Raw genomic sequence first — 17,658 nt, 5'->3', positions numbered from 1 at the left:
TCTGAACAGAGCACGCTCCGAGTCCCGGAGCCCCTGCAGTGCAGTGTACTCCTGCAAAGAACCAGCGGAGAGCCTCGATCTGCAGTCAGCCTCAGGGATAAGGGCAGGGCAGCCGGAGACCTCTTCAGGCGGCTCTGCCCACTCCGGCTGCGGGCTCTCTTCACGGGGCGATCCAAGATGGCGGCCTAGAGGGAGACTGCACCTCCGGTCGCTCCACAACCCAGGAGTTAAGAAGGGGAGGCATTGAGAGACTCGGACTGAAGTGGAGCCACGGGTGAGTCTGCCCACTGGGTAAAGCTCAGCCCGGGTGGCAGGCCCAGATAGAGGTGGCTTAGCAGAGCCGGGCAGGGCAGCTTGAGTCTTCCCAAGGTAGTCTTCCACACTCCGGCAGTGGGCTCTTCCCACACGGCCAGCTGCACGGTGCAGGCCCACAGTGAGAGCATTTCCGCACAGAGCCAGTTCCAAAACGTGGAACCAGTAGGGGGCTAGGGGCAGTATTCTTCGAATGAGCTGCTTTATCAGATTCCTCCAAGACATCAGGCTACTGAAGGCTGGGAGGTGATACACTGGAAATCTACTGGGACACTATAAGCCAATAGTGGAAAACTGCAACATCTCAGGGTCCCACTGACAACTGACCATTATGAGAAAACAAGGGAAGAAAATGTCCCAAACAAACCTAGATACTACATCAATAAAACCCAATGACAGCACAGCAGAAGAAATGTCAGAAAGGGAGTTCAGAATGTACGTAATTAAAACGATCAGGGAAGCTAATGAGGAGATGAAAGAGCAAATGCAGGCATTGAAGGAGGAGATGAAAGAGCAAATGCAGGCATTAAATGATCGCACCAATCAACAGTTAAAAGACCAAATACGGGAAGCAAGAGATCATTTCAATAAAGAGTTAGAGATACTGAAAAAAAACCAAACTGAAATCCTTGAAATGAAGGAAACAATAAACCAAGTTAAAAACTCCATAGAAAGCATAACCAATAGGATAGAACACCTGGAAGACAGAACCTCAGACATTGAAGACAAAATATTTAACCTTGAAAACAAAGTGGAACAAACAGAGAAGATGGTAAGAAATCATGAACAGAATCTCCAAGAACTATGGGATATCATGAAAAGGCCAAATTTGAGAATTATTGGGATTGAGGAAGGCTTAGAGAAACAAACCAAAGGAATGAACAATCTATTCAATGAAATAATAACAGAAAATTTCCCAAATCTGAAGAACGAAATGGAAAACCAAGTACAAGAGGCTTATAGAACTCCAAACATACAAAATTACAACAGACCCACACCAAGGCACATTATTATGAAAATACCTAACATACAAAATAAAGACAGAATTTTAAAGGCCGCGAGAGAAAAGAATCAAATTACATTCAGAGGGAAACCAATAAGAATATCAGCAGATTTTTCAATCCAGACCCTAAAAGCTAGAAGGGCCTGGAACAACATATACCAAGCCCTGAAAGAAAATGGATGCCAACCAAGAATCTTATACCCAGCAAAACTTACCTTCAAATTTGACGATGAAATAAGATCCTTCCATGATAAACAAAAGCTAAAGGAATTTACAAAAAGAAAGCCAGCATTACAGAACATTCTCAGCAAAATATTCCATGAGGAAGAGATGAAAAACAACGATGCAAATCAGCAACAGGAGGCGCTAGCCTAAAGGAATAGCCAAATAAAGGAGAAACCAAATCATGTCAAAAACAAATATGAGTCAATTGACTGGGAATACAAATCATATCACAATAATAACCCTGAATGTTAATGGCCTGAATTCATCAATCAAAAGACACAGACTGGCAGATTGGATTAAAAAGAAAAATCCAACAATATGCTGCCTGCAAGAGACACATCTCATAGAAAAAGACACCCATAGACTAAAGGTGAAAGGATGGGGAAAAACATACCATGCACACGGACACAGCAAAAAAGCTGGAGTATCCATCCTCATCTCAGATAATGTGGACTTCAAACCAAAACTAGTCAGAAGGGATAAAGAAGGACATTACATGCTGCTTAAGGGAAGCATAAATCAGCAAGACATAACAATCATAAATATCTATGCCCCGAACATTGGCTCATCCACGTACGTCAAACAAATCCTTCTCAATTCCAGAAATCAAATAGACCACAACACAATAATACTAGGCGATTTTAACACACCTCTCTCACCACTGGATAGATCGTCCAAACAAAAATTGAATAAAGAAACTATAGATCTCAACAACACAATCAGCAATTTAGACTTAACGGACATATATAGAATATACCATCCAACAAAGAATGAATACACTTTCTTCTCAGCAGCACATGGATCCTTCTCTAAAATAGACCATATTTTATGCCACAAAGCTACTGTTAGTAAATACAAGAAGATAGAGATACTACCTTGTACTCTATCAGATCATAATGGATTGAAATTAGAAATAAATGACAGAATAAAAAACAGAAACTTCTCCAATACCTGGAGACTAAATAATACACTATTATATGATGAATGGATAACAGAAGACATCAGGAGGGAAATAAAAAAATTCTTAGAAGTAAACGAGAACAAAGACACATCATATCAAAATCTCTGGGACACTATGAAAGCAGTACTTAGAGGAAGATTTATTTCATGGGGTGCATTCAAAAAAAGAAGTAGAAATCAACAAATAAACGAGTTAACACTACAGCTCAAAGCACTAGAAAAAGAAGAGCAGACCAATACCAAAAGTAGTAGAAGACAGGAAATAGTTAAAATCAGAGCCGAAATCAACGAAATCGAAACAAAAGAAACAATCGGAAAAATTAATAAAATAAATAGTTGGTTCTTTGAAAAAATAAATAAAATTGATAAACCCTTAGCCACACTAACAAAGAGAAAGAGGGAGAAAACTCAAATTACTAAAATTCGGAATGAACAAGGAAACATCACAACAGACACGAGTGAAATACAAAACATAATTAGAAGCTATTTCGAAAATCTATACTCCAACAAAACAGAAAACCTTGAAGACATCAACAAATTTCTAGAGACATATGAACTACCTAAACTGAACGAGGAGGACATACACAACTTAAATAAACCAATTTCAAGCAATGAAATAGAAGAGGTCATCAAAAGCCTACCAACAAAGAAAAGTCCAGGACCAGATGGGTTCTCAGCCGAGTTCTATAAAACCTTTAAAGAAGAGCTCATTCCAATACTCCTCAAACTATTCCATGAGATAGAAGAGGAGGGAACCCTACCAAACTCGTTCTATGAAGCCAATATCACCCTGATACCTAAACCAGACAGAGACACATCAAGGAAAGAAAATTTCAGACCAATATCCTTAATGAACATCGATGCAAAAATTCTCAACAAAATTTTAGCAAATCGCATACAAATATATATTAAAAAGATAGTGCACCACGATCAAGTGGGTTTTATCCCAGGGATGCAAGGTTGGTTCAACATTCGGAAATCAATAAATGTCATTCACCATATCAACAGACTTAAAGTTAAGAATCACATGATTATTTCAATAGATGCAGAAAAAGCATTTGATAAAATACAGCATCCCTTCATGCTCAAAACACTAGAAAAAATTGGGGTAATGGGAACATTCCTAAACATTATAAAGGCCATCTACGCTAAGCCCATGGCTAATATCATTCTAAATGGTGAAAAACTGAAAGCGTTCCCCCTAAAAACTGGAACAAGGCAGGGATGCCCTCTTTCACCGCTTCTATTCAACATCGTCCTTGAGACTCTAGCCAGAGCAATTAGACAAACCAAAGAAATTAAAGGGATACGAATAGGAAAAGAAGAACTCAAACTATCCCTGTTCGCTGATGACATGATTATATATTTAGAGGAACCTGGAAATTCCACCAGAAAACTTTTAGAACTCATAAGTGAATTCAGTAAAGTAGCAGGTTACAAGATCAATGCTCATAAATCCAATGCATTTTTATACATAAGTGATGAATCTTCAGAAAGAGAAATTAGGAAAACTACTCCATTCACAATAGCATCGAAAAAAATAAAATACTTGGGAATCAATCTCACAAAAGAGGTGAAAGACCTCTACAATGAGAACTACAGAACACTAAAGAAAGAAATTCAAGAAAACCTTAGAAGATGGAAAGATCTCCCATGTTCCTGGATAGGCAGAATTAATATTGTCAAAATGGCTATACTACCTAAAGTTCTATACAGATTCAATGCAATTCCAATTAAAATCCCAATGATGTACCTCGCAGAAATAGAGCAAGCAATTATGAAATTCATCTGGAAGAATAAAAAACCTAGAATAGCTAAAGCAATCCTCAGTAGCAAGAGCGAAGCAGGGGGTATTGCAATACCAGATCTTCAACTCTACTACAAAGCAATAGTAACAAAAACGGCATGGTATTGGTACCAAAATAGACAGGTAGATCAATGGTACAGAATAGAGGACATGGACACAAACCCAAATAAATACAATTTTCTCATACTAGACAAAGGTTCCAACAATATGCAATGGAGAAAAGATAGTCTCTTCAACAAATGGTGCTGGGAAAACTGGAAAACTATATGCAATAGAATGAAACTAAACCCCTATCTCTCACCCTACACAAAACTCAACTCAAAATGGATCAAGGACCTCGGAATCAGACCAGAGACCCTGCATCTTATAGAAGAAAAAGTAGGTCCAAATCTTCAACTTGTTGGCTCAGGATCAGATTTCCTTAACAGGACTCCCATAGCACAAGAAATAAAAGCAAGAATAAACAACTGGGATAGATTCAAACTAAAAAGCTTTCTCTCAGCAAAGGAAACTATCAGAAATGTGAAGAGAGAGCCTACAGAGTGGGAGAATATCTTTGCCAACCATACCTCAGATAGAGCGCTAATTTCCAGAATCTATAAAGAACTCAAAAAACTCTACACGAAGAATACAAATAATCCAATCAACAAATGGGCTAAGGAAATGAACAGACACTTCACAGAAGAAGATGTACAAGTAATCACCAGATATATGAAAAAATGTTCAACATCCCTAGTAATAAGGGAAATGCAAATCAAAACTACCCTAAGATTTCATCTCACCCCAATTAGAATGGCGATTATCAAGAATACAAGCAACAATAGGTGTTGGCGAGGATGTGGTGAAAAAGGAACACTCATACATTGCTGGTGGGGTTGCAAATTAGTGCAACCACTCTGGAAAGCAGTGTGGAGATTCCTCAGAAAGCTTGGAATGGAAACACCATTTGACCCAGCTATCCCACTCCTTGGCCTATACCCAAAGGACTTAAAATCAGCATACTACAGAGATACAGCCACATCAATGTTCATTGCTGCTCAATTCACCATAGCCAGATTGTGGAACCAACCTAGATGCCCTTCAGTTGATGAATGGATAAAGAAACTGTGGCATATTTATACAATGGAATATTACTCCACAATGAAGAATGATAAAATTATGGCATTTGTAGGCAAATGGTCGAAATTGGAGAATATCATGCTAAGTGAGATAAGCCAATCTCAAAAAACTAAAGGACGAATGATCTCGCTGATAAGCGGATGAGGACATATAATGGGGGGTGGGAGGGGCTAGCATTAGGTTTAGGGTTAGGTTTAGAGTTAGGCTAAGGAGAGCAGTAAGAATGAAGGAAAGAAGGACTGTGTAGAGGGAAAAGAGGGGTGGGAGGGGTGGGAGGGGTGGGAGGGGTGGGGGGGAGGGGAAAAATATAATAAACATCATTACCCTATGTAAACGTAAAAAAAATAAAATAAAAAAAAATTTAAAAAAAAAAAAAAAAAAAAAAAAAAAAAAAAAAAAACTTCAGGATACCAGCCTTTGCCAACAGGACTTGTGACACATCACCATATTTCACCCTTTTATGAGATGGCATATTTCAGTCTCAGTTTTAAGAAGGGGAGGGCTGGGAGGAGTAATTGCTTCTTTCCAGCAAAGCAACAAAATGTGTTTTGGTATGATTTTGTTTTGAAACCCCTAAGCGTATGATGGCATATTAAACACAATGCAAGAAAAGCTATATTTGGGAGGCTAAGTTTCAACTAAAAAACATTCAGAATCTGAAAGACTGATTATCACATTTTTATAATCCAGGATCATTCTCTCTTATTTTATAACACTCAAGATTAAGTGTGACTATGGTAGAGTTAGTAGACATTGTGCCTATAAAGTCATATTTCGAAGGTTCAGTTTGCCTGTTGAATGACTAATCAATGAAGGATTCCATGTGATAAGTAGTGCTATGGTCTGATGCATTCAGTCTATGTCCTCCTATAAAGATAATTGGCAGAATTTTAAGAACTCACTAATCCTTGCCTAAAATTCTTTCAGTAGGAGAATGAGGATGAATATTTTGTTCATATGCATCCTAATTACTAAACCTCTAGGATTAGAGAAGTGATCTTCTTAGGTCAACTTGCCTTTGGGGCATTTTCCAAATTCTACACTTTTTGTTCTTCATATGTGTTACTTTATTTATAATAACGTAATTTGTTGCATGGGGAAGTAGTAAGGGGCAAAGTATTATCACCATTTTATAGCTGAGAAAACTGATCTTTAGCAGATAAGCAACTGTAAATTATTAGTCCTAGGATACTTAATAAGTAGCAAAGTGGTAACCCAAACCAAACTCTTCTGATCCAAAATTAGAGCTGTCTTTCAACACAAACTACCTCTATAGAGGAACAGTAACTTCTCTATGAAAACAGTGATTTGTTTGACCTTGAACAGTGAGGACAGTCTAGGAGTCTGGCAAGAGAAATATCCTCACTGCCAAGGTCTTGGAGACCATCACTTGCTCTCTCTGCTTGCTTCTGATTCTGTGGGAATTCAGAGAACAGTGAAGAGAAGATAAACAAAAAGAGTTCTTTCTCATCCCTTCCGGAAGTTTCTTCTACCTGCTAGGGAGAAAATGAAATAGGTAAGAAGTTGAGAAACTGTCTAAGTAAACTCCTTGGAGCAGCTCTACAATTTTTGCTTTTACCTGCAGCAACTAGCAGATGCCAAATTGGTTTGAGGTAACTAAATATATAGTGCAGGAGGTAAAAAGCCTCTTGTCTCCTCCAGGATGTGGACTCAGAATAAATACACAAATTTCTACTGACATCAGAGGATGAGAACAAAGTCAGAATAAGTTAAAGTAGTTAAGCATTAATTTAAAAAATCAACTTATACCTAAAATTTGGTCCTTTTTAAAATAATTTGATCTCTATATTAATGTCTACTAATTGCAGTCCTTGATGATTTGATGTTTTTAAATGACAAAGTTAACATTTTTGCTTTAAAAAGTCTACAAGTTCTGTGTATAAGATCTTTCTTGTAACCGCACTTCACATGATAGTCTGATTGTTTGGATGAGGAGTTCACAAACTTGAAGTACCACTGAGACCAGCCAGATCACCGGAAGTGGGTGGGGTGTATGTACGTGTGCATATACTGCATGAATGATGAAGTTCTAGAGAGTGCTTGGCTATCCAAATGGGGAACTGGATCAGTTACAGCCAGTTGACACCTTGAGGAAATACAGAGTCAGTCATTGCTAGGTCCTCTGATTTTTCAAGAAAAAGTGAAAATCCATATTTTTATGTGGACACTTCTGATTATTAAATGTTGCCTCAAATTTTAAAAGAACAAGCCAACAAACCATGGACTCAAGCAAAAATGACTGCTGGCCACTGATTCGTTATTTCTGGTTCTGATCTTGTGATAAGATATACATTACCCACTAGTGATCCACGTCCTGAATTCTAGCTTTCATTATAAAGATTAAGTGACAGCAAATTTTAGTGTTTGACTATTTTGTGTAAGGATCATGGTCCTGCTGGGTGGGAGAACTGCCCACTTCCAATATCCGTGCCAATGCTTCCTTAATTTGGCACAAAAGGCCAAAGTGAAATTCAGCACTGACGTGGGAGTTGATGATTCAAATGCTGAAAAGAAGTGTTCAATAACATATATGTGAATGATAAGCAGTACAATGTGGAGTTATTTTTTAAGCATATATTATCAAATAATCAGGGTATGTGTTGGGCACAGTTGAAGTGAAGAGTGCCAAAAAAATTGGATAATTGTCTTGGGCCCTTGTGCTTGCAGGACTGAGCATCTGGACCATGACTCACTCAGGCAGTTTTCCAACTTCCCAAATGATGCTAAAAAAGACCTGAAATTCAATTTTCTCATCTGTAAAATCTGGAGATAATAATCCTACCTGCCTCATTCCTCCATAAGAACTCACTGTTCTCACTACACTTGGGGGGGTATTCTTACCTATGTACATAATGAGCCCAACCTACTGCCATTCCCTTGGTCATCAGGACAGGCAGGTAGGACTGGCTTACCATCTATGCACACCCTTAGCCCAGACTGGGTGTGGTTCTTCTGGGACTTCCTCATTCTCTCCTTCAAGGTTGATTTCTTTTAACCTCATGTACTCCTATAAAAATGTTTGGAGCAGAATGTGAAAGTACAATGTTATTTGGGCTGTTTCCACTCCCACCCCAAGGTCAACCCTATATTTAGAGCACATGAAAGATGTGTCTGCTTGAAAAGAGCCTGAATGCTAATTTGTGATGGAAAATTACAGAAGCCCATCAGAAAAGAGCTGTTATAAAGAATCACCTTTCACATAGGAGTTGAGCATGCACTCAAGTGGATTTTATTTGCTCTATCTTTCCTTTTTTAAATTGGGAGCAGCAGAAAATTCTTTAAAGTTCCAAATAGTAACTTAAAACCATAAATTATTGGTTCCAGGTGTTTAGAAAAAGACACAAGAAATTTCCTAATTTTAAAAAATCTTGCAAACAATCACCTTTATGTCTTCCATATTTACAAATAAGAATGAAATGAAGAAAAGCAAACTACTGTTAAATAGTTACGATTCACACATTTTTTATGAAAGTTATTAAATGAATATTAAAGTGAGGAACTTTTATTTCAAAGAGAAGACACTTAATAATATCCTACTTCATACCAAGTATGAAGTAAGATAAGAAACAGAATAAATGGATTTTGTAAATAAATATTACAGCACTTAGATAGTCAAAGGATTCGGCAGAAAAAGTTATGTTTGTTTCAGTTCTACTGCCATTGTTCAAAAGATTTTGGATTTCTTCTTCTTGAACTATTTTCAAATATTTTACTTTGAAAACCACTCACATTGGTTTATAGTCATGTTTCATGTTGAAATCATAGGGGATGATTAGGCTATGCATTAAATGAAGGAGACCCTCATAGGCCAGGAGCAATAGTAGACAGGAAAATAGGGATTGGGGACAATTTATCAGGGAGGCAGAGAAATTAGAACAAAGTTAGAGACAATATAGAATCAATCAATCATGACATTTCAAAAGATATATAAACATTTACATAGTCATAGAGAGGTCATGAAATCTATCTTTGTGACAAAATATTTTCTCTACCTTAAAATTGTAGTATAAATAATAGAACAAGGTATTCATCCTTCAAATAGATGTAGTATTTTAATAAAATGGGGAAATGAGAAAAATATTTGATTTTATGCATAAACTGTAAAGTCCTTATTAAGAAATATAGAACAGCAGAAAGTAAGTTAAACTATTGCAGAGAACAGATGGAAGCTTCCCCCCTGTGATAATCATGAACAGAATTCTCAGTACCTTCCTGGAAATTTTTAAATCCATCCATCTTCTCAAATTTTTTTGAGAAGAGAAATATTTATGAAATGATTTTGTACAAGACTGGCTGCAGTTCAACTTTTGCAGAAACAAGCTGCTTATCTAATTCCTGTCTGAAGGGCATTTATTTTTATTAGTGGAAATTGTATCAGCTATCCAAACCAGCTATCTTCCCTTTTAGATGGCAAAAAATATCTGGAGATAGTCTACTGAAGCCTTTTAATTACACCTCAAGTAATTACATATTTGTAGTATCAACTACACACACATATGCATAAAAGAGAGAAATACTTGGGGAAAGACATACACACATAATTTTAAAGAAAAAAAAAGGAAAATATATTAGCAAATTCATAATAAAGACCTAAGTTGTTTGATATGAAGAATAATAAATTTAAGTTTAGAAACCTTATCTCAATTACAAATGTACATGGAAATGTTCACTGAGGGTAAATTCCTACTACTAAATGCAGTCCTCAGGTTTGATTTCAAAATCCAAGCCTCCTGAATGGAAGAATGACTTCAGTGAAGACAAAGAACCACAGTTCAAACATGCAAAAGATTCCAATAACAGAACTGTAAATAGGAGTCTTATTTCATGTGCAAGTTTGTACCTTTCTGAAACCCGTCTTTCTAAAGGATCATGATTGATACCCAGGGGAACATTTCACTGAATGTTGTTTGGATTATTTTCTCTGGAAGCATCTGCTATCTTGTCCTTGAACACTCATCTGCCACTTCTCTGCCCACTCACCCAGGCTGGGGCAATCTTCCTGCAGTTTATCCTATTGACTTGGCATTTTACTAACCAGAAGTTTAGTGTCATTTGCCACCTTGGAGATGTCATGCATATGCTCACCTCTGAATCATTTACCAGAGTTTCTTAAGAATGCCTTAGAGCCAATCCCTGGTGCACCCCACCGTTTAAATCTTTTCATCCAGGCGTAATGGAATGTTAAAGTGGAAGTTTTGGCTGAGATCTTAATGTGGAAGATATCAGCTACCTAAATGTTGAGAATTTATGAATTTTAGAGGTGATATGAATAAAGTCATAATACTCTTAGAGCCTTTACCCATACCAAGGACATAAAAGGGTGGTTTTACCAGGCTTTTGTAAAAGTGATTTTTTAAAATTATTATTGAAGAGAACAAGTTGTGAAGTATCACCTCCCTGTTTATCTCAGTCAAAAGAGAATCTTAAATGAACCAACAAGATGAATTCTTATTATGTAAAGTTAAGAAGAAAACACAAGTTTTCACAGAGAAGCAAAGGAAGGATCAGACCCAAATGCAAAGTTGGCAATGGAAGAGAAAAATAAATTTAAGTTGTAATGGAAAAGATTACATCCCAACGTGTTAGTGCTTGTTCAATGCACTGATGATACACAAAGTGCCCATTTATCTTTATCCTCAGTGCTTTTAGAGCAGTTCTTTATCTGTTAAATATTTTCCATGGTGATTTTTGTTTGGTTTTTAGAAAAATGTTTTCAGTATAAAATATCAGTATAAACAGATAAGAAGAGATACTACACTTGACAAAATGAAATTAAACCTCTCTCACCCTGCACAAAAATCAACTCAAAAGTGGATCAAAGATTTAGGCACTAGAACAGAGTCCCTGCACCTAATAAGAGAAAAAGCAGGCCCAAATCTTCATCATGTTGGCTTAGAAAGTGCAAGAAGTAAAATCAAGAATCAATAAATGAAATGGATTCAAACTAAAACCTTCTTTTCAGCAAAGGAAACAATCTAACGTGAAAAGAGAGCCTACAGAGTGGGCAAAAGTCTTTACACATGCACCTCAGATAGAGCACTAATCTCCAGAATATATGAAGAACTCAAAAAACTTAGCACCAAATAAACAAATAACCCAATCAATAAATGGGCTAAAGAACTGAACAGACACTTCACTGAAGGAGAAATACAATCGATCAACAAACATATGAAAAAATGGTCATCATCTCTAGCAATTAGAGAAATGCAAATCAAAACTCTAGAATTTCATCTCACTCCAGTCAGAATGGCAATTATCAAGAATACAAGTAATAGTAAGTATTGGCAGTGATGTGGGGGGAAAGATACACTCATACATTGCTGATAGGACTGCAAACTGGTACAACCACTATGGAAAGCAGTATGGAGATTCCTCAGAAATGGGAATTGGAATGGGACCACCATTTGACCTAGCTATCCCACTTCTCAGTTTATAACAAAGGACTTAAAAATCAGCATAGTACAGTGATGCAGCTGCATCAATGTACATAGCTGCTCAGTTCATAATAGCCAAGTTATGGAACCAACCTAGATGTCCTTCAATTGATGAATGGAAAAAGAAACTGTGGTATATATATGATGGAATATTACTCAGCTATAAAGAATAATAAAATTATGGCATTTGCAGGCAAATGGATGAAATTGGAGAATATCATGCTAAGTGAGATAAGCCAATCTCAAAAATCCAAAAGGCGAATGATCTCACTGATAAGCGGATGATGACACATAATGGGGAGTGGGAGGGGGGCAAGAATGGAGGAAGGAGGGACTGTATAGAGGGAAAAGAGGGGTGGGAGGGGTAGGGGGGAGTAAAAAATTTAAAAAAAAAAAGATAAAAAGCCCAGGGAAATTTAAAGAGAAGTGAGTAATAGAGGCTCACCCATGTGGTCAGTGTGCCGACAGCTTGGGCATCATCTGGGGTTCATGAGAACATGGGTGTGGAAACTTGCAGAATCAGTCTGCAATTTAATGACATCATCTGGTGATACTTGTGTATTGATATTTACACCCATCTCAATTGCAGTTACGGCACATTATTTTTTAAAAATGTAATTGTCCATATATTCTTACATTCTGAAAGCAGCCCCTAACGCAGTGCCTGGCAACTAATTGGGTATTAAAAACTATTGATTATTAAAGCCAAACAAATCTATTTTACACTGGAAATACATTTAGAATATGATTGCTATCAAATACATGTGAGATGGCAAAACAATTAATATAAAATGTGGCAAATCAAATTTAAGTAGAAGATGACTTACATGTACATATTTATTATAGGAACATAAATATAATCATATGCACAAATTATAAAGTGGAATATAAATATAATTCGTAATGTTTGTCATGTATGAAACTTTATAAGATAAAAGTTACTTAGAGAAGTTAAAAAAAAAAAGAAATTGTGGTACATATACACAATGGAATATTACTCAGTTTAAAAGCAGAATGAAATTATGGCATTTGTAGGTAAATGGATAGAACTAAAGAATATCATGTTAAGTGAAATAATCCAATCCCAAAAAACCAAAGGCTGAATGTTTTCTCTGATAAGTGGAGAGTGATCCATAATGGGCAGGGGGTGGTGGAAAATGAAGGAACTTTGAATTGTGCAAAGGAAAGTCAGGGGAGGGGTGGGGCAGTGGAGATGGGAAGGACGGTAGAATGAGACAGACATTATTACCCTATATACATGTATGATTACACTACTGGTGTGACTCAGTACCATGTGCAACCAGAGGAAAGAGAAGTTATGCTCCATTTGTACACAATGTGTCCAATGAGTTCTACTATCATGTATAACTAATTAATTTATAATTAATTTAATAACAAATTAAAAAATGAATAAAAAGAAATCACACACACACAAAAATTCAGTATAAAATCTTATCGAAGACTTCAAAAACCATTACATCTATTCCTATGCTTTCATTAAGATATTTAATTTTACTAAGAAGTCTAATGTATTACTTAGATATGATTTCCCCTAAATGAAATAAAATTTTCTACCAATATGTTAAGCATCTGCAAGATTTAAATGGCCTTATATTCCATGGCAGTTTCCATCATTAAAACTTGGAAAGGGTTGGTGAGACCGTGCTGCTGCTTGCTCCTTTTAAAAATCAAAACAAACAAAAACAGAAAAATAAGCTGAGAAGTTGACATCTCCAAGAAGTCAGTGGAAGAGAAATTTGAAGAAAGAAGGTCAATGGAATCAAATAATGCAGAGATGTCAAGGACAGAAACAGAATTACTGTAACTTAAGGAGTCAACAGTGATCTTTTGAATGTCTTTAAATGGAATTGTGATACAAGATACAGCAATGCCTCTGAGGAGCCAATGAGAAGTGGAGAAATCTGGATAAAGATGCACTTTTGCATTTTTTAAGCAAGGAAATTTTACTATACCTGGAGGTTAAGAAAAACAAAACAAAAGCACAGGACTAAAGGTGTGAGTGTCTAAAGGAGGTATAAATGGACTCTGAAGGATACGAAAGGAAAAGAGGAAGAGCCCAGGAGGGTGAGGTAAATCTGAAAAGAGTATATAGCTTGGAAACGAGCAATGACACAAGTAAATGTGAGATGAGAAGATAGAAGTTGAACAAGTTCACAACAATTGGTCTCAATTTCTTTGTGAGGTAGTTTGCAAGATTATCTGCTGAGTGGGTATGTGAGTTAAATAAGATGGTACCCTTCACGAAGGAGGGTAGATGCTGAAATTCCCAAGGGCATGACTCTCTCTAATTCTCATAGAGGCACCCTAAGGACTAGCTACCGCCTTTGGTGAGATCTTTAACAAGTGTGCTGAAGAATAGGGAAAATATCCAAGCCTTATCTTACAAATGGTTGGCTAATTAATTTTAGAAGATCTAAGCAATTTTATCTAACTGCTCTAATTTTGCTGCCTGGAAGGAAATTTGAGCTTGGGAATGCCTGATCCTCCTAAAGCAAGACACTAATTATATTTGTACTTGTTCTATTTTAACTGGAATTGTATTATTTAGTGCATTTAAATATTTATTACTATGAACCCTCATATTCCTCAAGGCAGAAAAGTATACTTCTTGCCTTCCATTTTGGCATATCTAAATTTTAGTTGACACATTTAACCATCTTTCTATGATATCTTTGTGAAGGCAAATTTCTCACCTGACACTTTCTGAAAACTCAATTTCCTACTATAGCATTCTCTTCTGTATTCCTTGTAGGTCATTCAGATTTTTGGACTTTAGAAGAACCTGACCTGACCTTTCTATCCTTGGTTGTTTTTTTTTTTTTTCCTTGTGCTTTAGAGTCCTTTCAGTGGCCTATTGCTTCAATTTTTTTTCACTTTTAAATGCCTACATTTGTTTTGTTTTTTTTTTTTGAAGTGAATAACAGTATTTAGAAAAATTGGTATTTTTCTTTTCCCATCAGTATATTGAATCATCCAACATTTGTCTAGTGGCTGTCTGAAACAGCCAACAGAGGAGTCATAGGATCAGGCATATTTCTATGAGCTCACCTATGATCCACTCTCATCTTATAAAAGGTGTGACAGATATTGCACAGAAGGCAGAGAAAACAGAACAGAAATGTCTTGCTGGAGATGTGGTATTGGTTTCTGTTGTAGGTGGACTAAATATTCACAGACAATTGCAGCTATTATCAGCCTCAAAATGTGGTAGACTGTGCTATTGGGCCCATAGGTAGCCTCCATATCTGCCACCATGGCTACTTCATTCATACACCCTTTGTGACATTTCCAGGATGACTAACATCAACCAGCTGAGTTGGCTAATTGATGATGGCTAATATCAACTAGTTGAGCTGGCTAGTTGATGATAGCTAACATCAACTAGCTGAATCAGTCTGCTTAACTGCTGAGTATTTCTTTCATGGTAGATGCTATTTGCTGGGTATTAATATATACTACAAGATATCTTCACACTCCATCTCTTCCCATGTGTCTATTCCATACCCCATTGTTGCTGATCTTCCAATATTTTTCTTTACAGACTCTTAATCGGAGGTTCAGTTCATTGGCTACTACATAGGACATTTTATATAGTCTCATGATGGTTCATTTCTCATTCCACATAAAGTACATGCCAGATACACTGCTCACATCCTGCTTAGAAGATTTTTTTCCTGTCTGCTGTCTTTCAGAATTACCCCAAATGTGGATAAAATACAGTTACTATCTGTATCAAGCCAACCTAAACTTGAACCAAATTCTGATTGTTTCTTTCTCTTTCAACTGATCAGACAGAATTCTCCATAGTACCATAGTACTGGACAGGAGCTCTGATTACAACTTCCAAAGATACCAAAGGATCTGTGCTATCTAACCATAGCTGTGGTTCTGTGTTCCAAGGTACTACATTGTGATCCTGCCGTCCTGCATCTTTGTCTACCACAGTCACCACCAATGTTACAAGATCATATGCTCTGAACAACATGGCTGCTTACACCACAGCCTAGACCTGAATCAGAGTTTATTTCTGCTCTGGGCCCTACTTCGTTCCGCACCCTTTCATATTACCAAAACAATATTTGTAGGTGTTGAATGTGTAGGACACAAAGAGATCTACAAGACACTGTTTCTGTCATTGTGGTAGATATGTAAGATTAAGCAATTCATCTTTTACTTTGGAGGAAATATCCTTGTATGTCCCTGACCACTGAGGCCCTAAAAATTTCTCTGAAATCACAGGTCCTGAATCTACGGAGGGTTATCTTTCACCTTCTGGAGCACATGTGTCTTATCAAGATCTCCAATGTCCTAGCCACCTCTTCCTCTCTTGTCCAGTCATCATGATGTCATTGATGTGATGAATCAGTACAATGTTCTAAGGGAAGTACAGGTGATTCTGATTTTTCAAACAGAATTATTGCAAAGGATCAGAATGCTACCACAGCCCTGAGACAAAATTGAAAATCAATGTTATTGTCCATCTCATGTGAAAACATTTTCTGATCTTCTTTTCTAATTGGAATGGAGAAAAGTACATTGTTCAAACCAGTGACTGCATACCATGAACCTGAAGTCTTCTTAATCTTAGCATAATATCACATCTGGCACAGTAACTGTGTGCATCAGATTTACTACTTGAATAAGTAGATGATAGTACATAGTTATTTTCCAGGATCCATCTGGTTTCTGTAGAGGCCACACTGGTGAGTTAAACAGAAACAGAGCAATTGCCACTCTTGCATCACTTAGATCTTTAATGGCAGCAATAATTTCCACCATAATTTTGGAATATGATACTGTTTCTTATCTATTTTCTAGTCAGGGGTCCAGATCAGAGGTTTTCATTTAACTTTTTTTCCCTATAACTTCCCCCACAGTCCATTCCCTCCAATTGAGAGTTAATCCAATTGCCAGGCCAATTCCTCCGGAACTGAGGAAGGACCACTGGGTGGATCCCTAAATCTAGTGAACCAGTTATGTGACAGAGTTTAATAGACCCATTTATTACCTGACCCCATAGATCCTCACTAGCAGGGGTCTAGTGATGTCTTAAGTATCTGGATATTGATGTCAACTCTGCTTTCATCTAATAGTCCTAAAAATGTTTGATTACTTATAGGCATCACTCATGTCATCTCCACACCTCTCGAACACCTGCATCATTGCACTTTCCACAACACTCCCTTTCACCAGGATATATTCCCAGGGCACCATAAGTGAAGTTTTTGGCAATTAAGCTTCTACCACTTTGTGTCAGGTACTGTTCATGCTCCCCCTGCCAGCCAGGATGACATTCTCATTTTCCACATGACAGGTGAGCCAGTCCCAAACTCTCACTTAATCACCTGTTTTCTCAGCCTATTCTCATTACCACTACGGTTGGGCTCCTCAAGAGTTAGGTTCCAAGACAGAAGGAGAGGAACAAGAGGTTTATTAGGGAAGTACCTGAGAGAGCAAAATCAGGTAAAAGGGCAATAGAGAATGAAGGTCAAGAGAGCCGTCAGATTGCAACTCAGGTCTGATCCTCTGGTGAATAAGAGGAAGAGAAGGAAAGTTGAGGAAGCATTTAGATTTTTGTTAGTTCTAAGAAAGTTTGGCAAGGTCATTAGGAAAGAGGAGTGTCTCTCAGAAGCAGAACTGCTTGACTGTTCCTGCCTTGCTCAGTTGTTGGCTAGAAACAGCCGGTAAAGTACAACTGTGGTTTAAATGCAATGAAGGATTTTAGTACAGCTGTCAAGGGTGCCCACAGTTAGAGA

This window comes from Sciurus carolinensis, chromosome 3 (assembly GCF_902686445.1).
Source record: "Sciurus carolinensis chromosome 3, mSciCar1.2, whole genome shotgun sequence".
NCBI lineage: Eukaryota > Metazoa > Chordata > Mammalia > Rodentia > Sciuridae > Sciurus > Sciurus carolinensis.
Note: the sequence above shows the minus strand (reverse complement) of the source record.